We start from the raw sequence: 24,947 nt of genomic DNA, 5'->3' as shown, positions 1-24,947 counted from the left end.
TTGCATTTCACAATTGCGAATTTCGGTTGACATTTAATTAAAAAACATTTGAAATATGACCGTGATAGTCGGGAGCTGTATTTCCTTAAGCCTTTTTGGTCCGGAGGCGGTTGAACTGTGGTTTCACCGGCGACGGATGAGACAATTGCTGTGTAAAAGTGCTGTGAATGCTGGCATAGAAAAGGGGTTGGAGTTCGGAAAAGCAAGCACCGCTTCTGTGGAACAAAGACAGGCGATGAGGTCCTGAAAATTATGCTGAATAAGTAGGGACTGTGTTGTCGATTGAACACTGGAGCTTTTTGCTTAATTTTGCATAAATCTGTCTCATTGCATTCCTTGAAGGAGTGCAGGATTGCAAAGGACTTTCTTGTGTATCTAACTTCCAGCCAAGTAGAGAATTCGGTTGTTTGGTTTATTTCATCCAGGAAGTCGATACTGGCGAATTCGCACTCATCCAATTGAATTTCTTCGAGGTCCCTTCTGTCCTGGGAACTAACTCAATATTAGAATCCCGAAATTCCTGCACAAATAGGATTTCAGTCCCGAAATGAAATACAAAACAATATGCAACCCTACATATCTGAAATTCTATTCTATATTCTCTGGAGCCCCAGGACTACCAGCGTTTCCTTCGCAGTTACAATGTCGGCAAAACCCGTGGCATTTTCTTGTGGTAGCACCACTTCTGAAAGTAGCATGCACAGGAGACGAAAAAAAAAATTTAATTAAAATGCGCTGCCAGTTGGCATGAATAAGTTTAAAGTTAGTGTGCACCCCTTTTTGTGTTGTCGTCACCGACATTACCATTTCTGTCCCTGTTCCCATGGCATGGTCCTGAGTGTATTCTGGAGTGCTGGTGTCTTCATGTGCTCTTTGCCGCCTTTCATCGGAAACTTTTCTATTGCACAGTCAAACTCTTAAGTTGAGATCCGGAATGAGAAATTTAGTTGGCAAACTCATTTACATACCGAAAGCATATTTGAAGTGTAGATTTTCCTTTTGCCAGACGGCAATATTAAAGAAATGAAGGAAGAAATGAGGAAGGTCTCCTATATTACACTTAGCTGGTGACCTACGTGGTCGGCTGGGTGTTTGGTATTCGATGATGGGGATCGGTTTAATTTTCTCTCTCTTTGGTTTTGGAATTGTTTGTGTTATTGTTTTGTTTCAAAGACTTTCAAAGAAGCAAATGAGGCACAATATTTCTGTAAGGACTCAGTAGTGCTCCGCTAAAGTTTGTCTCGTCGCGAGATATTGGAAGAAATTTAAATACGGGCAAAAGGTGGAGCACAAAACTTTTTTCATCCGCACTCGATATATCCTAGAATCAGCAAAGCTTAAATCCGGAAGCTTCCGTTTCGCTGTGTATCCTCCAGCATCCCGTGGATCCATTGTCTGTTTTTTAAAGGAGTTGAAACCACATAAAAACATATTCCCAGATTCGTCATTATGTGGGTTTATAGACGTCACCTTCTACTCCCGCCTTCATCAGGAGGGAGTGCTACAAATGTACCTTGCTAGTCAGCTACTTTTCCATGACCCTATTTTGGGTAGATAAGATCACATAACTGATTACGGCTCAATCCTACGGACATGCCAGGACTTTCTTTACTAGCCCTTCTGGTACTACCGTTCTTCCAAGGGTGTTACTTAAATTTCTTCTTTTATCCTTACACCTTGTGCGGGATAAGAATCCTTGAAACTTGTGATTTTTTTTTAAAACTAGGCAGTGGTGATTGATTGTTTTTGCGACCCTTTCTTTTTGACGCTCTTCATCCATCCGTAGATATCGCTAGTTTCCCCAGGTGACAGTTTAGGTAATGACCAGTGAGTGATCCGGAGACTCTGCTTGGTGAGGCTTAAACATTCCTTTGAGCGCTTGGGTCTGTAACCCCCACGAGCAATCTGGACTTCTCCGTTCCTGACAAGTTGCTCCAGTATAGTTCCCTCAACACATTTACAAATCAATAGAATTGTTCTGGTCTATGCGGGCAGAGTCTCTGCTTTTTTTTCTGGTCAGCTCGTCCTCTCCCTCATTATCTTTTAACCAAACATGGCCCAGAGTATTCAAACCCCATTGTGTGCGTCGAGCGTGTTCAGTCTCTCAAAGCATTCTCATATGAGTTTGTAGTTCAAATAATTCAACTTGAGTGCCTTGATCGCTGCTTTGCTGGCGGTGCGCAATGTTCCGCCACCCCCCTCCCCCACCATAGCTTCATTGAAGGTTGAAGGAAGCACATTTCAATGGCTTATATTTTTACCTGGAATATATTAGTGTGCTCTTTTGAGGGGGGAATAGGATAGAGACTGTCTTTATGCATAGAGTGTTGGACTCCCGTTTGAGTATGACGTCAGACTACCAACTAAACACCTCCCTGTCATCAGAGAACTGAAGTGGAACCATTTGACACATTACTTCAGACTACCCTTTCCGCTCTCCCGGCTTTGGGGGTCGCCAAGTCAGGGAATTCCTTTCACTGACGGGGGGATTGATTTGTTAGTTTACGGAACCCCTTGCCATTCAGTCCCTCTGCCGGTCGATATCAATCTTCTTCGTAACACGAAGAGCCCGAATATAATGTGCAACACGAGTCTATCTCCCAGCGCTCCTCAGCATCTCGCTGACACTGTTGTCTGCGGAGAGCTCCCCTGTGCTGCATAAAGCTGCTTACGAAAGTCATCTCCACCATTAGCAACAGAAAAAGATGTGTTCAGCGTCATCCGTCACTTCATTGCAGAACGCACAATCAGGAGATCATGCCGTCTCACTACCTTCCAGGGACAAGAAAAAATGCCCTCTCTCTTCAGGGAAACATTGGACGCCCCAAGTATCAAGTATGGCTGTTGGCAGGACACCAGTTTATAAACTTCCGCCGAGTTATTTATTGTGCTGCGGGGTCTCCTCTTGCTGATCTATTGTCTTCCTTCATGGCGTGTGCCTTTTCGCAGGAGTGTAAACATTGTGCCAAGTGGCTGAGCTTATGATACTCCTTCCGTAGGTCGTAAATTTCTGTGCCCACCAGTATATAGAAGGCTTGTCACGGTTCGTGCTCCAATGGTGCATGGAAGCTTCACACGCTGTCGTTGTTAGGTTCATTACTGAGTTTGCAACAGTGTCAGCTGCAACGCTATCACCTTCGAAGTGACCTACCTCCAACGCGATTGTGCCTATTCCCAGACCGAATGTTCACCCTCGCGACACTCACCACATAGGAGGAGTGCCGGGTTGGTGCATGCTGACATGTAGCGTCAATCACTTCGAATTCGTTGTACTGGTCATCACTTGCCGAGAAGTCTTCTAGGACTCGCCACACGACCACCTATGGTGCCAGAGATTCCAACACAAAAGTGATGCTAGAGATGCTTCTTTCGCAGCTTGGGCACCAAAAAGTTGTCATGGGTCCGGTGTTTAAAGCTGTGAGCCCGGCTCGCGCTGCCATTTCCAGGATCTGTTGTCTTCTGGAGTCTGGCTGAGGCATGTCCCTAGCCCTATTATTAAAATCACTGCTTACCAAGATTCATCCCTCCGTGCTCGAAACGGCGTCTTTCAGAGCATCAACGCGACGGAAAAAGTCCGGCATCGTCTTATTAGGCCTCAGGTAAGGGCTAAAAAACATTATCCCTTAAAAACCGAATCCAGACAAACCCATTCCCTCGCTAATTTGTAGGATGCAGATCATGCTAGTCACGCTCTAAAGATTGGACACCTGAATCCTGAATTCACACTGTGTGCGACTTTCTCGTGAGACGCGCCACGATCCCTGCAGAGAATTCAATTTTCGCTTTCATTGCAGGTCTTTGCTTGGTGACCTATCTGACTACATCTGCGGCGTGCTGTCTTCGTCGTCTTCGTGCGTCTGGGATTATCCACATTCCTACTTTGCCCATCCAATTTCGTATATTGCTCGGGGATTTCCACTATACCGTGTTTTTTTGTGGCTTTGAGCACTTACAGAGGTGATACCTATCCAGGCATTGGTTATCTCTGGACATTTACGCTTTGTGACCTCCTCCATTTCGACCTTTTCTGTGAGGCACTGAAGATCTCGGATTTCTAGGCAGCACACAGTTTCTATACTAGAAACGAAAGTTTTCGTCCTCTATAATCCCTTGACCGCTTCGCAGAACGTACTTTTGCTAGTCGTCGTCGGGCCTACTTCCACCAGTATTGCGCCACCCTTGTTTTCCGTATGGAAGACACTTCTGCTCCGTTGTCTTGGGGTTTTACCTTAAAGCGGATTTCACTAAGGACTTTCGCAAATGTCTTGCCTTCCGTCGGCTTATGAGCAGAGTTGACCGTCTAGTCCTTCTTCGTTTCCTCGCCTCCTTTCTTACTAGCTTTTGGTTTGTAGCTTTTCCTTCGAAGAGGAGGAGTTAATTGCGGACAGACCTCCAGGGATGGCCATTGGGCACGTTCTCATTACCCTGCTGATACTCACTAAGTCACTCTCCGAAGTTTGTGTTGCTGTTGGTGACTCATTAGCTAGGCTAAGTGTGGCTTTAAACCATAGGAGGATTCACTTCTTCTGGAATGTGTTTTTAGGGATTGGAAATAGTTCAAGTTCCGCAAGGACACTTCGAAAAATTCTACGTTACGTGTACCATACGAAGCGTAGCTGTTTATCGGGTCATTGTAGAGATTAAAGAGAGGATTTATATAGATAAACGTTTTAGGTAAGGGAGGTTCCTTTCCAGTAGGCAACCAAACGACTGGTACAATAACGAAATCGCATGTTTCCGGGCAAGGACACCATGAGCTCAGGGCGCAGAGCGCTTAAAACAAGAAGTAAAAAGGAATTATTTCAGACAGCTGTCCGACCATGCCGACATAAACCTTTGAGCCTACACGGTTGTAATGAAAAGACTGCGGATATGACCCTAGGTGACCTGTCCGCGCCTCCTGCGCCTGCCCACGAAAATAATAGAGGGAAAACGGGTGTCCAGTTCAACAAGTCCTTAATACCAACAGTAACTGCGGAGGAGCTACGGGAAGTATGCGGTAGGATCGACGACAACAATTCCCCATATTTGGATGGCATCACTTAGGGAACAAGGCGTCGAAAAGAAACAAAGGTTGTTCATCGCTCGACTATGCGCGTTGCCATATGTCGTCCTGAGCTTGTTTTCGCCGCTCCACTATGTTTTGAGCCTAATACGGCTTTGAAGCTTGCAGAGCAGATTTGTCCCGAACTTTTCGCTAACCTTCCGATGCGTGCCTAAAAGAGGGAATATTAACCATTCAGTCTGGTGACCTCAACAATATGCCTCGTTGCTTTCATCACATCCTCTGAGAAAATGGGAAGTGTCAGCATCGGGTGAATCATGTGGTGGAAAGAGGCGACTTTGTGCTGATAAGCGTTGTTCGAAGTGCTGAGGATAACCCGTTTGGTGTCTATCGGTTTTCTGTAAGGAATGTTCCTTGCTCAGTGGGGGGTCACCTGGAGACTCATCATCACATCGACCGATCTACCTATTGGCTGGGGGAAGATGATGGAGACAGGCTCCCACCCATCGTCGAGAACGGCAATGGCTTGTCGATGTCTTAGCTTGGTTTCTGGCACAGTGAATGCAATGAGCATGGTCATGAACCTGGCAAAAGGCGTACTAGCTCCTGACGACTGCAGTGTCGTGTTGACATTGGCCAATTCGAACCGATGAGTGTACGGGATGGATGAGGATCGGTATGGGTCCCCTGTTATGGAATATCAAATATAATGGAATGTTTGCCCTTCCTGTTTGATCGGGGACTAAGACTGTCGACTTGATATAGCTTTGGTTGTTACAGCAAAGCATTCAGAGGACGATATGTCGGGGTGCTATGAAGCTGGGTCCTTGTTTCGGTACTGTTCACTGATTAGCTCATGATCAGCCTCCATTTGTCCAGCGAACTGCGCTAACAAGTCATGACCGGTTGCGCTCCTTTGTATATTTGTTGGATGCGGATCATGTCGTGGTAACTCTTTCCAGTTTTGCTCTGAAGACTGCACCCCGCTCCGAGCCTGCAGTGTGCGCAACGCTCTCATCAGATACGAGACGATCTCTGCACAGAACGCAGCTCTCTTTATCGTTGCAGATATTCGCCTTATGACCTAGCTGGCTGCATCTGTGGCATGTAGCCTTCCTGTCAGATATCCGGTAGGCTGCAGATATGTTCTCGTATACTACATATTATTCAACCAATGTTGATTTACCCGCCGTCAAGAAGCTTCTTCGCGTATTGCTCGGCAAATTCCAGCACTGCGAGGTTTTGTCCTCGGGAGTTCACAGAAGTGGTACCAATCCGGGCATTGATTCCCTCCGGACATTCGCCCTTGATGGCCTATTCCACTTCGTTATTTTCTGTAAGACCGTCAAGATCTCGGATTGTCAGAGAACACGTGGGATATAGTCTAAAAACCGAAGCTTTCTCTCGCAGCAACCTATTGACTTCTTTACAGAACTATCTTTTGTCTTCGGTCATAGTTGGATGAAGACTCCACCATCCTTCGTTTTCCCAATGGAAGCCACTTCCGCTCCGCTATCTTCGGGCTCAATCCTATAACAGGTTTAGCTGAGGACCTCCGTAAAGGTTTTGCCTTACGTCAGCTTAACGAGAAGAGCTAGCGGTCTAATCCCTTACTTCTTCCCACAATTTCTTTTGGAGCTCAACCATTTGTGTATGCCTTAATTTTAGGCAGATGTTTTTCTGACGATGCGGCGTGCTATTGTTTCTTGTCCCTTTTCGTCTTCTTCTTTTGAGCCCTGGACAGTGGCTGGGTGAAGTCTCCCTTATATGCCCCTTCTGTCTTTCTTCCTTCTTCTTCAGTTCGTTCGACAATGGGCTATATGCGATCCGTTTGGCGCTTGCGCCGTTCTCATCGGTTGGCGAGGTTGCTTCTGCTTTTTGCGCGTCTTCTGTTTCTCTCCATGTGTCGCTTGTAGTACGAAAAACGATTAAGAAGCTCCTCTAGATCCACCAGCTCGTTTTAAGGCTGATGTTTTTCAGGAGGAAGATCGCAGACGGCATGCACTTGGTAACTGCCGTACATTGCTCGATAAGCCATCTGGTCAGTTTCAGCAGTCTCCGCCCTGCTTCTTTCAGTAGCAACTACATTGCGCGGTATTGTCTGGTTGTGAGTCTTCTTCTTTGTTTGCGCACCCGAGGTCCCGTTTGATAGTGCAATCTTTGCTGTGTCCTTCGGTGGGGGGCGCATTTTCGTGCTACATACAAACGCCGTCAACTTTTTCTCCATTACCACCGTCTCTTTGCTTTATGTAATTTTTGCTCTACATTGAACTTTCTACCAATTCATTGTGTGCAAGGGAGTGAGCTAGAATAGTAGGGAACGGATGAAACCTTGGGTGCAAAGCCCCTACCTCAGTTCCCTGAGGCCTGACCTACGCTTAGCTGATCCCGCAGTTCACGGACGGATCCGAGCTTGCTCGGGGCAACATTGTCTACTAATAGCGGTTCAATGTATCTTACACGACCAGGGTCCCGAAGGGGCTGGCTTCTGTTGCACTACACAACTACCACTTTGGTAGAGCTAGGCCCACCTTACTTTATTGTTGTCGATGTCATCAGACAAAAAATTTTGCTCTTTCATCAGTTGCAGGTCCTTCTCGACTATTGTAGGTTCATATTGGAGTTCTGTGGCAACTCGGATTCATTACCCCTTACAACGGCTAGGATTCGATTCATACTCGGACTTTCGTGCGGGATGATACCGCCTTATTTTATCCCGATCCCTACATTGAATGTGCCCTCTGGACTTCCAATTTAACGCACTGTTCACCTTGGAAATCCCAGAATTAAGGTATCTTTCCGGAAATAATCATCTTTGATACTTGCTAAGGGAGATGAAATTCGAATCGGAATGCATACATTCTTGCTTTCTTGTCCTAGTTCAGGTTGCTTGATGAATCTGTTAAGGATTCCAGCTAGACATCAAATGTAAATAATCCTCTCAAAGTTATTATGCCTTCCATCCAAGGAGATTAACACTGAGATGTATTTGTACCTAAATATGTAGCTGGATATCCTTGAAGCAGAAATTAAATTATACGAAACTCTCTTCCAACAACTCAGCCCCGTACATAGGTACACACATTAAATTAACCCAAAACAATTGCAGTAAAACGTCTCTTAATTAAGTTCAAGGATATCATAGGTACACAAACATCCTGACATGAAGACATACTGGTGTAAATTAAAGCTTTGTCTCTTCAGGTCATGCCGTTACGACAGGCCAAGGAACACATCTTCGCCATTACATTTTCTCCTTAGTTGATGACATATTTAATTAGATGCTTGGAAGGAGAGTTCCAGGAAGGTTACGATGCCCTCAAGCTAACATTTCGGGAAGACATTGTCTTCCGAGTTGATAATCTTGGCGATGCTATGCATACCATGAAAATTAAGAACATTAGTTCTGCCCTTGTGAAAGGGTCAAACTCCTCAAGGGATGCTCACGATTAATATCCCCATGCATGGTTAATTGATATGTTAATTTTATCTTTTCTTCCTACTATTAATCCGGCACACTCTTAATGCTGAGAACCATAAGCCCTGAGCTGCGGCTCGGCTGGAATTGTGATACTTACTCGAGTGCGATGTGAATAAATTTAATTTGAGTCCCAAAAGGGATTTGGATTTTAAGTACGGAATGATTCTATTGGTTTCGCTAGGAACAGCTCAAGATTGTTTCTGCTTAGTATCATTACCTCGGTTTCAGTTTCCTTGTCCTATTGTCTGAGAGGCGATTTGTCCTTGTCTTGATATCTGTTTTATTGTAGGCTTTATTCTGTTCTGGTCTACTTCATCCCTTGCCGGATTAAAAGGATACTGCGATTATAGCCTCAACTGGATTTAAAGTATTTAGGTTGAGAACTAACGAATGATAAATCAAGAGACAAAGAAAATAAATTGTTTGCTGATCGGGTAAATGAGGAGGTGAGTGACGTTATGCATGACTTCCGAAACTAAATAGGTTCTGTTGGGGACGATATTTCTGCTGAGAGGACGAGCTTCTCCCATTTTGTTTTCATCTTGAACTCGTACAGCTTTTCCTGAGTGCGTTTCATTACAGAAAAACATCGGAACACTGCTCAGCTCTGATAACTTTCTCTATTTAACTTCTAATTATCAAATTTTCGACATTTCCCCCAAATCTCCCAACAGTTATCCAATCGAGATGGTCATTAACTTTCCACATCTCCGAACGGAAATAAAACCGGAACAGTAACAATTCAATTTGGAAGCACCCCCATCATCCGTATCACGTTAATTTTATCAAAACCGACAGTCTTACGTAATTAAAGGTTCACTCTCAAAAGCCCTTTCATCCCATTGATGATATCAGTGAGATTGTGAGCAGCAAAGTCCGCAGGAAGGAGCCACTCCACCACTTCACCCTTCATTACTTCAGCTGCACGCTCCTTTTCCGAACGGAATGCTGCTCCTCTGCTGGTGGATTTCTTTGTCGTAATTTAGATTATTGGTGGATTCAGGGCCTGGAAGTAAAGAGTCAAATGTAGAAATGGAAGTGGTGAACAAGGGTGGATTCGGAACTGTCCGGTGGATGATGTGGGCAGCGTAGACAAGTGAAGAAGGACGACGCATCGCGTTGACTACATTTCGAATAGTTGGCGAAATGAGAAGGGCGAAGCAAAAATCTTTGGAATTTTCCAATTTAGATTACAAAACACAAACACTATTACCCAAAGTCTGAAGTGAATTCTGTTTTCGTCTTTTGCCACGATGAGAATGAGGAAGAGTTTGAAAGTTTGTGATGTTATTGGGAATCATTGGTGTTGTAAGGATGCCGGCTTCAAAGAGAATAAGTTAGCAGATAGGGGTTACCAGTCGACGGCAAAGGATTGCTTCTGTAGCACCTTAAGCTTTTCGGAAATCCCAGGACAGGCTCGTCAGTTATTCGACGATTTTAAATTTTAATGTCGCCTATTGATTCAAAATTCTGAGGCATTTATTTGTCAGTTCAAAGCAGCTATAAGTTTTTCTACCCTTATTTTATAGATTTATGTAGCTATTTCACGAACTTGCGTGGATATTACCGAGTTCTAATGGGGAGCATCTATTCCTGTACACAGTGTGAACTGATTGGCTTGCTCCGTACAGCCAGTTGAATTGATGGGTGGTGTCTGTTACCCCAATGGCCCAAAGAGTATTGACATTTTATCTTTTGGCTTATTCCTGGATTACCTGGAAAGTCGTTTAGTTGTTTTACTTCTCAACACAGCATCATCATCACCAACGGCGCAACAACCGATATCCGGTCTAGGTCTGCCTCAATTAGGAACTCCAGAAATTCCGGCTTTGTGCCGAGGTCCACCAATTGGATATCCCTAAAAGCTGTCTGGCGTCCTGACCTACGCCATCGCTCCATCTCAGGCAGGGTGTGCCTCGTCTTATTTTCCTACCATAGATATTGCCCTTAAAGACTTTCCGGGTGGGATCATCCTCATCCATACGGATTAAGTGACCCGCCCACCGTAACTTATTGAGCCAGATTTTATCCACAACCGGATGGTCATGGTATAGCTCATAGATTTCGTCGTTATGTAGACTACGGAATCGTCCACCCTCATATAGGGGGCCAAAAATTCTTCGGAGGATTCTTCTCTCGAACGCGGCCAAGAGTTTGCAATTTTTCTTGCTAAGAACCCAAGTCTCCGAGGAATACATGAGGACTGGCAAGATCATTGTCTTGTACAGTAAGAGCTTTGACGTGATCCTTTTTATGTAGGAGCGTGAACGTTAATGAGGCCTATGTTTTAAAATTTGCCTCGCAAGCGCAGAGTGTATACCCGGTTGCTTATGTTTTCAAAGTCGACAACAGCAGGTTTCAGTTTTTGTCTGACTAAGAATTCTACTCCGAGCACATGGTTTACTGGATGGCCGCTATAATAGATGGTGTAGCGACTCCTCTCCAGAAAACCGGTCCCTGACCAACGCATCTCCTGCAATGCTGTTACATCAGCCCTATATTGGAACAGGGTATCGGCTACCTGCTTGACAGCTCCACCTCTGTGTAGGGAGTGCACGTTCCATGAGAAAATGCGGAAATCGATATTCTATTTTCGTTGGCGGGTTCGTCGTTATAAAATCCATCCAGTCCGAGGCTCTTGTTGTGGCTTCGTAACAAATTGTTTTCCGTGTAGGGTTATCAGCCCTACCCAACCCTCAATCTGGAGGACCAGTTGGTATAATTTGTCCCGTTTTTAGGCGCGGGAGACTCGCCTTCATTCGAGCGATCACCACGTGGAGGTGGAGATAGGGTTTGGTAGTAGAATTGTTGGTGTTGGTTCAGCAGGCGTTTCCCCGTTTTATGCTCCATCGTTGGTTTGATTTCTAGTGGCCGGTTTTCCAATCACCGAGTTATCTTTGTGAGTTGCTCTTTGCAGGATGTTGATCAAACTGGGCACCCGTACTGATCCTTCCAAAAATAATCGATACTATGAAGTTGTAGATGGTCAAGAAGCAAATTATCGGTGTGACCCATGGGATGTTCCCCTTTAAAGGGGAGTTAGGTCATTCCGGCAGTAAGGAAGGGTGATTTTTCACTGCTCGACCGGTGACCTTATTTATAATGCAACTGATAGTGTACACTGGTGAATCCTTTGTATCGAAACTTCTGAACTGGTTCCAGATCAGTACCTTCGAATTCTTTGAACTGTTTATATCACGTCGAACCTCTTCTTTAGTCGCCAAAACTGATGTACGCTATGGTGGTGTTGTGGGTGAATGTCGGGTGGATATTTTTTAAGGTTCACCAAAATATTTTTTCCTTCTATTACTGGAAGCTGCCTGGTATGTCTATTCAGTTACGATTTTTAAAACAACCTAAGATTTCTGCCCAGGATTTTTTATGAACTCCATTCGATGGAAGGTTTCTCTTCATTTTTTTATTTGTTATTTTCTTTTCACTTTAATTTAAGGAACAATATACGGGAAAGTAAATTTCTAATTCCGTATCACCCTCACAAGAAGGGGCACCTAAGTAGCTTAACTAACCTAAGCTGAAAACTGAGGCAGGCCACTGAGACTGTTTCGAGAAACCTAGTTAGCGCTGTACTGTGCTGTTTTGATGTCACATACCCCTAAGACCATAACTGCCGTAGTAAGGGCAAGGGGGCAGAGGTCAGCCGGTTCGGATTTTCGGGCTGAGCCAATAGTATGTGCGAAGGAATGGGATCTCTCCGAGGTCTTCAAAGAAGATGTTCTTGCTAGAGCTAGATAATCGCAAGGGGGGAATGTGGGACCAAAAGGGTTTCAAATCATCGCGAGCATGGGCGGTCTTGATCAGCATCGTTTATGTGCTTTTTTAATAATTGACTTCAAAATGGAACACATAGTTTTGAAATGCGCAAGGTCAGTGATATTTTTAGACGCTTGAAACTTGTTTCGGCCGTAACGGGTGAGGAGATCGGAAAGGATGTTGTGATAATTACTGAGATCTTGGCCGCACCTTATGTTAAATAATTCGCGACCGCATTTGATTCATACTAAAGTGAAGGTGAGACCATCGATTTTCGTGATTTTCGTCCAGGATCGTGGAAGGTCCGCTTCAAATTTGTTGCCGAAAGGCGACCGTCAATTTTAACATACAGGGATTTGCAAGGAAATATGGAAAGGTAGCTTTTAGGCAGGTTACATGGAAAGAGATGGATCAGTTGCGGTCCATGGGAATTTGGCGGTGATGAATTGCAGGGCAGAAAAGGTAATCGTACTGTAGAAGCAGAGAGTTGAAGGGATGAGTGGGAAGGCTTCGTTGGAAGAAATTGGAAAGCTAGGCTACTTAAGACATTTGAGCATGGGGAGGATAAAATTCCCCGCAGAGAAAGAAATGGAGGGACGAGAATTTGACAATAAGGAGTTCAGACGAATTGTCAAACAATTTGTCATACAGTTGAGAAGGACAAGCACAGAGGGAGTATATACAAGATACAATGAGCGGCATGGAGTTGGATGGAGAGACACTTTATATATTGGAGAACAAGTCTTTATCCACATGTTACGGTGACTAGCCATTTCATCCCCAAGAGATAGAACTTCAGCAGGTGTTATGCGTTGGGAACCATGAGGAAATATGGCAAATCCTGTTCTCGAATGATGTGCAACGAATAACAACGTAGTGGAATCTGCGGGAAGCCATATCTCTTACTATTGTGATTACGTCAAGGTCTTGTTTCTCTATCACATGCGGAAGAAGGTGTTATCAGAGCCCACTTTTGCATTTAGATCACCTATCACAATCGCAATGTCACATTTAGGAAAGTTCCCTCTACTGAACTGTACTCAGTTACTTCTAAAGAGCTCCCTTTTCATCTGCATCAGTGGTCCCTGTTTGTGCGTAACACTACACTGTTGAGATGTTCGTCACTCTGGGCCGGAATCTCACAGTTATTCTGTCTGATATCAGCTTGGCTCGCTTAACAACAAATTTGCGGGCTGCCAAATTCCTACTCCTCTGGTACAAGTCAGGGACACATGTTCCGTTTCAGGAGGGACAATTTCTTATGAAGTCTGTTGCATTTCCAAAGCAGCAAGTAGAGATTGCTTGAAGGAGCAGTAAAGACAGATTTGTTTGTAAAAAAACAAAACATTTCAGAGAGCTAGTCAGCCAGTCAGGGGTAACCTACCAGAAGATCGTCATGGATATGTCACTAGTATAGGACCATGGTGGAATCAGCACGAACCTCACTCCTCGCCAGTTAGAGTCCAATCCACGTGAAGCACGTGGTCGAAGCTGTAAACAATATATCATATATTTTAAGCCTGGTCCAATTAGGTGCCCGAGCATGTGGATGACGTAGACAACTTCAGACCAACACCGTAGGTGCGGAGAACATTTGAAGTTCATAAAAAGGTATGTTTGTGGCATTCTGCTGCTAGCTGAATAAAGCAAACTAGAGAGCTGCTAGGATTCTTAGAAAAGCCTAGCATCAAGAAGGCCGCAATGGACGACGAGTTGAAGTAGCTTAATGGTGCCACTGGTAGAAGCTTCATCTAATCAGTAACTCATCGATTGGAACTACATACACCGAGGCTTGGCACAGTTGACCTAAAAAACTGACCTAGATAAAAGGACGAGATGTTCATGCGGTAAATAAACACTTCCTGATGGATGACTCGTAAAAGCTGCAATCAGGTTCTTTCTTTTGATTTCCGGCCTTCGACAGATACGAAGCGGAGTTGGCTAATAGTCTTTTAGCCTCTGCTTATGATGAGAATGGGGCACCTGTGGAAGATTTTTTTTGGATAGAAGTCCTTGTGTAAAAAAAGGATGCAGAGCCCGACACTTACGAACCGAAATTCGCTGTTTCCCACATTGGGCGCTGATTGAAGAATGTGGGGTCGAAGTCCTTGTAAGGAATTCTGACTTGTATAGTTTGCTACGAAATCCTTATAAGGAGTCTTTCCAGACCTTAACTGAGTTCGAGCCGGCAACACATTCCATTGTTAAGTGAACCATTGGCATTCCTCCTGAGCTTTGAGTTTACTACTATTCTCATATGTTTGAGCTGCAAATCCTGATCTCCCCAGGAGTCCTACATAGTGCAAGCGATAGTTCGCCGGGAACACCTCACAACATTGTTGACGATAGAACAAACGAATCAACAATGCAATGAATGGGTCTTTTCCCTTCGAGTTCACAAGAAGATGGTTGAGTTTTAATTTTAAATTTTATCTCACTGTTTCGATAAAAGTTAAAAGACGATTATATACATCTTAAGGTTTTTTGGATATACATATATGCTTGTTTGTACGAATGTATGTTCGTATGAAGAGAAAGTATTTGTGGGATAATCTCTATTGGATTTCAAGATGGGTTTTCTTATTGATACTGTCTTTGTTTACTTGAGTTTCTTTATCTTTTATTTCGGTTTCTTCTTATTTGTGGTTTGGATCTTGTGTCTTAAGTTTTTCAATTTCTGAGTTTCGTTCATTTCGCTGGAGTAATTGAAACTGGGAACGTTATATTGTACGATAAAGTGCAGAATTTGATTGGTTTTATAAGTTTGAGGGGGATTAATTTCCATGGAAAGTGTCTGCGGTGGAATTTGAAGGTAGTTCGTGTTGTGAATTTTTGTGAATTACTTTCCACCAAATCGATAGAGGAAAATGGTATCAACGCGAAGCTGTGCCCTTCAGGTATAAAAAAGGTTTTGTGTATTTCTTATATAGAGAAATTTGAGTGCATGAGAGCATCTATTATGTGAAAGTATCCACTTTCGGGTGATACCGACAACCATAGTCTTGAATTTGCAAAGAAGCGAAAAATTTCACCTATTATAACTTTATTTTAAATTTACACACCCCTTTTGCACGTATGGGGACCCCCGCCCCCCTTAAATTCGACGTAAAAGGATGTAACTCACTGTATGCGTGAGCATTCACAGTTCCCACCTTTCCACAAAATTTGGTGTCAATCCCTATAGCCGTCTCCGAGGAAAATGCGTGTGACGGACAGACAGAAAGACAGACAGACAGACGTGCAGACAGACCTGTAAGGAGGTACTAGATCTCCCATCAGGCGCGACCTCAGGTGTTCATGCGCCTTACTTTTCTGACTGTGCATGGGCTAGTATTTGCTCATCTCTGGTGCCTGGCCCAAAATGGCTACGGGCAGGACACCCAGAAAATAAAGCCAACATGGACGAATTGAGAAAGAGTAAAGTTACGGTGCAGGGGCGCGGAACCCCAGTATCGGCGGCTTTTGGGAGTGAGCAAGCGGGCTCCCGGCCGATATCCCTCGACCGCAGTGCCACGGTGGTGGATAGCTTGGCATCTAATGCTGCAATTGTTCTAGACTTGGCGAAGGAGGTGTTCAAACGAACCACAACTCTGACAAGAACACCAATTGCAAGACGAAGCATGATGGGCTAAAAGGAGATACCTGGCCGCAAAAGGCGATTTCGACACCTATCGGATCTGATTAAGAGGTACTCCAGGAGCAGCAAATAGATCCATTCGCGAGAAGCTCATTAATTTTATGATCTTTTCCAATACCAAAGCCGGCAAAAGAGGGGGAGCTCAGCATTTGAAAAAGGTTAAAGAGTCAGTAAAAGAAGTCATCTTGCCAAGACTCACCAAGAACAGAACCCTGACCCATAAGAACTACCTTTTATGCAGCTTGGGACTAAAATAGTTGAGCTGTCTGAATTCATCAAGGACAAGCACAACGTGCACCAAACCATTAAGAACATGGTGAGAGCCATCAGGGTGCTTTACAATAGGTCGAAGGAAGAGAGAAGGCCTAAGGAAACGCCGGACATTCCAGCCCCAAAAGTGTCACAGGCGACCCAGCGACACCAAAGCACAAGGTCATCAACCTTCGATTAAGAGGGGGAAGCTTTGGGCAATCAACAGGCACCAAAAAGGAAAAAAGGGGTCTTGACCAGTCCAATGAACGGCCCAAAGTAAGAATGCCGAAACTAAAGGAAAATAAGAACGATGGTTGGACTAAGGTCGGGAACAAAAAAAAGGAACAAGAAAGCAAAGGTGCGCTCGGAGGCAATTCAAATCTCCAGCCGAGGACATCTAACGTAGGCGGGGATACTGGAAAAGGTGAAATCTGACCGCCGACCTAAAAGATCTAGGCGGAAATGTCAGCAAAATCCGGAGCACCCAGAAAGGGAATCTCATGTTTGAGCTGAAAAAATCCAAAAAAACTAACGGCTTTCGTAACCAAGTTATAAATTCACTTGGGAGAATGTCGCGGTTCGTTCCCAAAAACATGAGATCTATATACAATGCAAGGGTCTCCAGGGAACATCCAGGGAAGAGATCTGCATTGCCTTCAAACAACAATTCAAGGTGGAGGAATTCAGCGAAGGATTTATCGTGAGAAGGTTAATACAAATACACCTCAATCATTGCAGGGTCGCACAAGATTTGTTTGTGCAGACCACTTACGAATCCGCGATGGAGATTGCTATCATTAGTGAACCGTACAGAAATCTTAACGATGAAGTATGGGTCACAGATTCGACTGGTGGAACAGCGACATGGGCGTGCGGTCGTCAAGCCATACAATATAGGATAGGTCAGGTGGCTACTGGGTTTGTGTGGGCAAATATAAGCGGTATATTCGTATACAGCTGTTACACCGCACCGAGCCTCATACTGCCTGAGTTTGAAGACCTGTAAAACGATCTTGTTCACGTCGCAAGGGGACGAGGTCCAAAGGTGACAGCTGGTGACTTGAGTGCGTGGGCTATCCAGTGGGGCAGCAAAGAGACTAATGCAAGGCGGCGGTGCTTATTAGAAGCATTCGTGCAGTTGCATGTAGTTCTGACCAACTAAGGTGATGCAAACACTTATCGGAAAGGGGATCTGGTACAATTGTAGATTGTGGTTCAATTGCAGATAGAGGGGACGAAGCCACAAGGCAAGAGACCCGCATCCCGGAAGTCGAAATCCAAAAGAACACCAGGATGGTCTGCAAAAGCGATGGATGAGCAAACATCCATGGAGGTGTGGCGGCTAGACCTGCCCAGTAAAGCAGGCACCTCCACGGATAAAGCTCTCCATCTTGCACAAAGCATCTCTGAAGTATGTGGCGTGTCGATGCCTAGGCATCTCCTAGGCTCCCCACTAGAAGACCCAATTATTGGTGGAGTAGTGAACTTGCCAGCCTTCGATCGATTTGCCACAGAGCCGGACAAACGGCTTAGAGGGCAATAGGTAGGATCGATCAAGGGCAAAAGGAGCATGCCTGTAGGGAGGCCCGTAAGAACCTCAAGCTCGCCATCCGACGCAGTAAGAGGGAATGTTTTAAGGAGCTCCGTTTGGAAGCGGTCATAAATCCGTGGGGTAGCGCCTATAAAATCGTGATAGGACGATTCAGAAACCGATCATCTCCGCAGATCATGTGCCCTACGCTCTTGTTAAAAATAATTCAGGGGTAATTTCCTCTGCAAGAGAGGGGTATTGACACTTTCTAGTGCCCCTGAATGTGACGCCGATTTGATCAGTCACCAGAGACGACCTACTGGAAATATGCAGTCGAATAGGCGCCTAGGGTCTGGAAGGCATACCCTCAAACTTACCGTCAAATGTAGACCGGATATGTTCGCGGAGCTGCTCGAAATGTGCATGTTCGAGGGTATCTTTCGTGCATCATGGAAGCGGCAGAAGCTGGTACTGCTGCCAAAGGCTGGCAAACCTCCTGGAGAACCGTCCATTAAACCCGCATGTTTTCTAGTCACTATGGTAAAATATTGGAGCGGGTTATTCATAATAGATTACTCCCAGTTGCTGAAGGGGTTGCAAATATTGTGTGATCGGGACTCTAGATGTAAGGAATGCCTTCAATTCGAACAATTGGAACCTTATTCGAAAGTCTCTGGCAGCCTACCTTGCCGCTATTATCGATAGCTACTTGCAAGAGCGGACACACTGATATAATACCGATGATGAAGCTAATGAGTACATTGTCTGCGCGGGTGCCCCACAAGGCTCTGTACTGGGCCCACTACTGTGGAACATGGTATATAATCATGTACTTAATCTTCCGGTTCCGGAGGAGGCCACGGTGGTGGGTTACGCCAACGATATAGCACTGGTTTTGGTCGCAAATCATCTAAAGGGAGCTGAGTTGAACTCAGGTGAAGCAATCAGTGTTGTTAAGACTTGGTTACAGAGTGCTGGACTGGCATTCGCAGAGGAAAAGACGGAAGCGGTCCTCATCACAAAGCGCATCAAAAGAAATTACGCCTGCATTAGAATCGGGAATCGTATCACCACTTCCAAGTCGGCCATCAAATACTTGGGGGTAATGATAGATGGAAAACTCAATTTTAAGCAGCACATAGAGCATACTTGTGAAAAACATCCACCATGAGTATGGCTCTGGCAAGGATGGTGCTGACCATCTGGCGAGGACGGTGAATTCTGTCATGCTTGTATATGCAGTTCCAGCTTGGGGAAATGCGCTGCATGTTTTAGGCAATGCACATAAACTTAGTACGGTTTACAGAAAAACAACCTCAAGGGTATGTTCTGCCCTTAGGACCGTCTCAAATGATGCAGCGTTCGTCATCTCGGGAATGATGCCGATTGACATCCTGGTAACCGAGATGAGGAATATTTATAACATCAGGTCCATCTCCCCATTATCGCAGGTGAAAAAAAGCCGAAACGGCGATATCCATAAACAGATGGCAACAGCGATTGGACCATCGGGGTGTCGCTGGAGGGAAAGCAGAGGTCAATTATAATCTCACCCAGTTTCTCACCGGCCGTGGATGATACCATCAATACCTATACAGGTTTAAATTGGACACCTCACCTAATTGTCCAAACAGCGACAGGGTCTCAGATGACCCAGCGCACCTATTCTCTCAATGTCCTAGGTTCGCGGAAGAAAGGAGGAACCTAGAGGAAACTCCAGGTGAAGTGAATTTTGTCCGGAGAATGAAAGCTTGCCAGGATGCGGTCAATTTCATGATCGCAGTAATCCAGGATAAATTGCGAACAGTAGAAGAAGTGAGGAAGGCACGATTACGAATTCCGCGGATAGACGGAAGGAGACCCAGCTAAAGTAAGCTAATTCCGCCCCGTAAATGTAATACCATCGGTGACGGCAAGGCTCCGGGTTTGGATAACATCCCTAATAAAGCGCTGAAGCTGGAGGTGGGGACCAGGCCTGATTGGTTTATAAGTACCTTCGAGGCGTTCAGGGCAGAATGCGTATTTCCTGCACAATGGAAAGGGCAAAAACTGGTGCTGTTAATTAAACCAGGCAATTCACCAGGCGACCCAGCATCTTATCGGCCTATCTGTTTGTTGGACACTATGGGGAAGATGTTCGAGCGCATCATCTACAATAGATTGCTCCCAAGCGCGGAAGACGGGAATGGTCTCGCCGAGGAATAATATGGATTCCGGAAAGCTCACTCTCGCGGTGGGGAGGGTGGTGGACTTGACTCGAGAGGCAATGCTTTCGGGCAAGTGTTGGGCCGGTAGTGTATCAGTGGATGTAAAAAATGTATTCAACTCCGCCAACTGGGACTGCATTAAGGAGTCATTGGCCAGAGTTAATGCACCTGGTTACTTGGTTAAGTTAATCGAGAGTTACCTGTCGGATAGAGCTCTCTGATACGGGATGTACGATTGGCCCAATGAATACGTCATTATAGCGGGGGTACCATAAGGTTCGGTGTTGGGCCATCTGCTCTGAAACGGGATGTATAAAGGGGTGTTCTTGCTTCCGGTAACAGAGGAGGCCACGTTGGTCGGTTTTTCAGATGAGAGAGAGAGACCTTACAGCCATGACTGTAAGGTCCTGTCATGAGGGGGCCGGACTGAGCCAGACGGAGGAAAAGACGGAGGCAATCCTCATTACAAATCGCCGGAAAAGAAATACGATCAATTTGCGCGTTGGAAGCGATATTATCGCCTCAAAGCCGACCTTCAAACACTTTGGCGCGACTCGCGATGCCAGGCTGAGTTTCAAAGGGCATAAATCGTACGCTTGTGAAAAAGGTGCAAAGGCCACTACGTCCCTTGCCAGGATGATGCCGAACGTAAGAGAGCTAAAACAGTTTAGCGGGCTGCTGATAGCTGGGATGGTGCGGTTCATATTATTGTACGCGTCGTCTGTGTGGGCGGAGGCTTTGGGCAACGTACAGAACTATTGTCTGATTGCGCTGGGAGTATGCAGCGCATTTTGAACTAGTTTGGATGATGCGGTGTTTGTAATCGCAGGGATGGCCCCTATTGACTTATTAGCGAGAGAGATGCGATGCCTGTATTGGCGGAGGCAGGCGGATCCATCAGGAACGGAAGCAGATTACCGGCGAACGGCAAGAGAGGAATCGCATAGACTCTGGCAACGACGGTGGGACGAGTTGTTGAAGGGTCGATGGACATACAAACTTATTTCTGAAATTAGAGAATAGCTTGACCGACGACTTGGGGAGGTGAACTATTACCTCACGCAGTTTCTCACTGGACACGGTGGTTGCCATCTGTTTGAGTGCTCGAGATTCCGGGAGGAGGGAGGAAACCTGAGCAAGGCCCTGGGAGTCGGTGTGAGCCCCCAAAATTTAATCCGGGAAATCCTCAAGTCGGAGGCAAATAGGACTACTACTGAGAGAAGCATGCGGGAGAAGAGCGCAGAGAAATGGAGAGGCTGTACCCTTAAAACAGAATGGAGCTGTGAAGGAAGTTTGGAGTGGTTTAGTAGTTAAAAATCCCCCCTTAAAATCGAATTGATGCTATCTTTTCTGGTAATAATTCACTCAATTTGAATTAATCAACAGCGTCGTCCTGGTAACGACAAAGATGCCTTTGCCTTTACACCCATAAAAGTAACCACCTCCCTCGCTGACTTCCAGAATGTTTATTTGTTTTCATTCCACGTCAGTGAAATCTATAATTGAAAATAAATACTACCCTCTCACCTTTGGATCATTTCCAGATGCAAAAAGGAGTTTTAAAAAGTTCGGGGTCGATGATTCCATTTCAAGTTGCTCCTTCCAACCGGTTCAGTCCTCCTGCTTCATGAAATCTACATAAGGAAAACTTTTCGCTTTGGAAAATTGAGTAACAATTTACACATCCCCAATTATCCTTCAAAGGCCGGAATTACGGCTGCTAACTTGGTAGCTCCCACATCCTTTTCTATTTCAACTTTTCAACACTTCCTCCTGAAACTTTTAAATCATATATTCATTATTCAAATCATACACAGAATCCAATGAATAGGAAACAATTTCCTCTCGGAAAGTCCTTCTCCTCCTCTGCCTTATCTGTGCTTATCGTCAGGATTTTTGCCTTTTGCCGAGTTGACCAAAGTAATTTCGTTTTATTCGCTTATGGATGAAAAACCTTTAAATTTCTCTCGAAGACGAATTAATTGCCCAGAAGGGTTTTCTTCAGAGCTCGCCGCAAAGTCTTAGTTTTCTTTGTTTAACCGTATGATTCCGGACTGGTTTCGTTTGGTTTCAGGACCATTTCCTTCCTGGCTTACTTTCCTTCGTTCTTAGTGTCTGCAAGTTTCTAGTTAAGAAGAAGTTTTTGTTCTTATCCTTTTCGATAGATTTCTTCTGGTTCGTGTAATGACGGTATTGTAGAATATTGAGTGGATTTCACACTGTATCCTGGGAAAGTTGTCCAGATCACAGGACTTGACTGGTATGTTGTCTAATGGAATTCATGTTACAGCCAAAAGGGCTCTGATAATTCAAATCTTCCTTTTTGGAAAACTAGGCCTACCAAAGGTTTTCTGGTCAAGGACTATCCAGGACATTTTTCAACTATTCCCAAAGAAACATCTATTCCTTGGCCTGCCAAACGCTAGCATCGCAGCACTGTTCCCAACCGAGCTCCTCAGATTGGATGGTGTTCTTGACCATTACAGTGACCAATGAATGGAAAGGATTTGGTTTGAATGACGAGAGTTGTGAGAAACTGAGCAAATTAGTTTCAAAGTTAATGCAATATCCACACAGCTACTCCTCTTGTTCCTTTTGATTGCCATCCGTGTCGTAAGAAAGCCAAAAACCATGCAAAGATAGAGGCGAAGAGTTCTGAAGTTCCCGAGGCACTTTGCTGGCCCTAATTCTGGTTGACGTCGTGGTCAAACGTCCCTAACGACGGCAGAGTTAACGTCATGTATTAAAACTAAAAACCGCAAAAGCAATTACGAGCAGGATTACTCTCATCAAATTTTCTTTAATTATCGATTAAAGTGGCCGTAATGAGCCATTTAGCTTTCCATCTTTTTCTAGGCATGGGCTGGTTCTAAGTCAGGTCCAAGGACTTTATTTCTTGCAAGGTTTCGTGGAAAGGAAGTAAGCGATGTCCTGACTGTATAATTGCCTTAATGCTGGCGGCGACGGGAAGTAGAGAAAACCGCATCGTTTACCATCAGCCCCACTATCTCCACTTGGATCACACTCGGGCTCTATGAATTTTAATCGTAATTATGAAAGATTGTATGTTCTTAATAGTGTTCCGGACGGCCGGCAAGGATTAAATGCAGAAAAGGGGCGAGCGAAAAAACAGCCAACATAGGAAAGGAGGGTTGCGATGGAGGCGATAAAGCAGTTTGTACGTTGATTGTGCTCCTCTCGGCGTTGAGGTTTTCTCTGCTTTTGCGTTTTCTCCATGATTTTCCATTTTTTTTTTTCACAGGAAATTATTTTTGGAATGTGGTTGTCTGATTACAGGGGATGGTCGGCTACGTGATTAGGGTTAGACAGGGTAGATTTAGGGACTGTGTGATGTTTTAAGCTGAACGTTAGAGATTAAGCAGAGGTTTTCATCAAATTATGTTTTCTGGATTATTTTATTTTCCGAAAATGTGCCTTTAAAGTTGCTTAAATGCAATAAGGCTCGCATTTGGTAGAGGTTTCCTATCCATGAAAAGGAGGTTAAATGCCAAATTAAGGCTTTTCTACTTTATGATTTCAATCTATATTTGAAACGGAAACATCAGGTTAAATTAAGATGAAACAGACAAGGAAGTTATCAACCCATTTTTTGAAGTATTTATTTCTTAATTTAAAGATTGCTAAACTTACCACAGGAAGGGGTTGATCTGCCTGGAAACAGAAAGAATGATTTTTGTTTCAGGAATGGTGGTTCGGTTACAGAACATGCGTTATATTAGTTGGTTTGATTTTAGAGAAGTTTAGATCCAGGACAATTTATCAGCATTGGACTGAAAAGCCCATGATAATGGAGGAGCACTTCGCAATCTATAAGAAATATTGCCTGCCAATCGTATCGGGACCTGGTTTTCTGGTCTAGTGTCTATGCCTTGCTGTCCCTCCAATTCTCTTCTATTACTCGCTTCGGTGAATAAGTTTTTTAGAAGGGAATTGTCAGTAGTCGCGCAATTACCCCTTACAGATTTTGACAATAACGTCGAATATACTTTTTTTTGGGAGTAGGGTGGGTGAATGCGCAATTCCGCACAGAATGTTGGACTCCCGCAACAGTACGCTGTCGAACTACCAAATAAACACCTCACTGTCATCAGAGAACTAGCCTGGAACCGTTTGACGCATTACTTCGGGCTAACACTCCCGCTTTCCTGGCTTTGGGAGCCTTCAAGTCAGTGAATCCCTTTCATCAACGGAAGGGAAAGCGAGAAGTTGTTGTCCTGTGCAGGTAAGACTGAAAGCCTCCCTGTCCGCTTAGAAGTTGGGTAATGAAGCAATCAATCTCACCTCACCTCACCTCAGTTGTTGATGAGCCGCGCAGTCCATCTGCCCCTTGGCTCATTTTGCCAAGAGAGTTGCCACTCGGTAAGGGTGCGTTGACGTTCTTCACGGGCAAGTTCTTGCCCTTACGGCGGTAGATAGCTTTGGCTCCTTGGCAAAGAGGGCAACGGGGATCACTTCCCCGGTCACCTTGACGGCCGGTTCGGAGACGGAGTGATAAGCAGACGCCACTCGCAAAGCTTCCCGTCTCTCTACTTGAGCAAGGCGCTTACGATGCACCTTCTTGACAAGGGCATCAGCCGATACCTCCGTGTCATAGAGCAGAACCGACTGCGTTGCTCCCATAAGAAGACGTCTCCTAGTAGATATAGGGCCCCCAATATTCGCAGTTAGCCGACTCAAAACCGAGACTCCAGCTGCATCCCTGTCCGCTGGTGCTTCGATTTGAAGAAACTCATCTTCGAGTCGAGCATTAAACTAAGGTATTTAACTACTAGTTTTGACTCTATAGTCAACTCGCCGATCGATATGGTACGCCGGGTTGGGATTCTAATTCTGGTCAACATGACTACTTCGGTTTTTTCCAGCGCAAGGCTGAAGCTGTGAGCAGTTACCCATCCGCTTATCCTTCGCATCAATATGTCAAGTCCGCTTTGCGCTTGGCCTGGCGCCTGTTTTTCATAGTGAGAACGGTTTTTGCGAGCTCTGTCATTCGGAAAGGGGGCAATCCTCGACGTTTTCCACGCTATTGACATCAACGCATACGG

The sequence above is a fragment of the Hermetia illucens genome, chromosome 3, assembly GCF_905115235.1.
Source record: "Hermetia illucens chromosome 3, iHerIll2.2.curated.20191125, whole genome shotgun sequence".
NCBI lineage: Eukaryota > Metazoa > Arthropoda > Insecta > Diptera > Stratiomyidae > Hermetia > Hermetia illucens.
The sequence above is the reverse complement of the archived record's forward strand: the minus strand, read 5'-3'. Positions refer to the sequence as shown.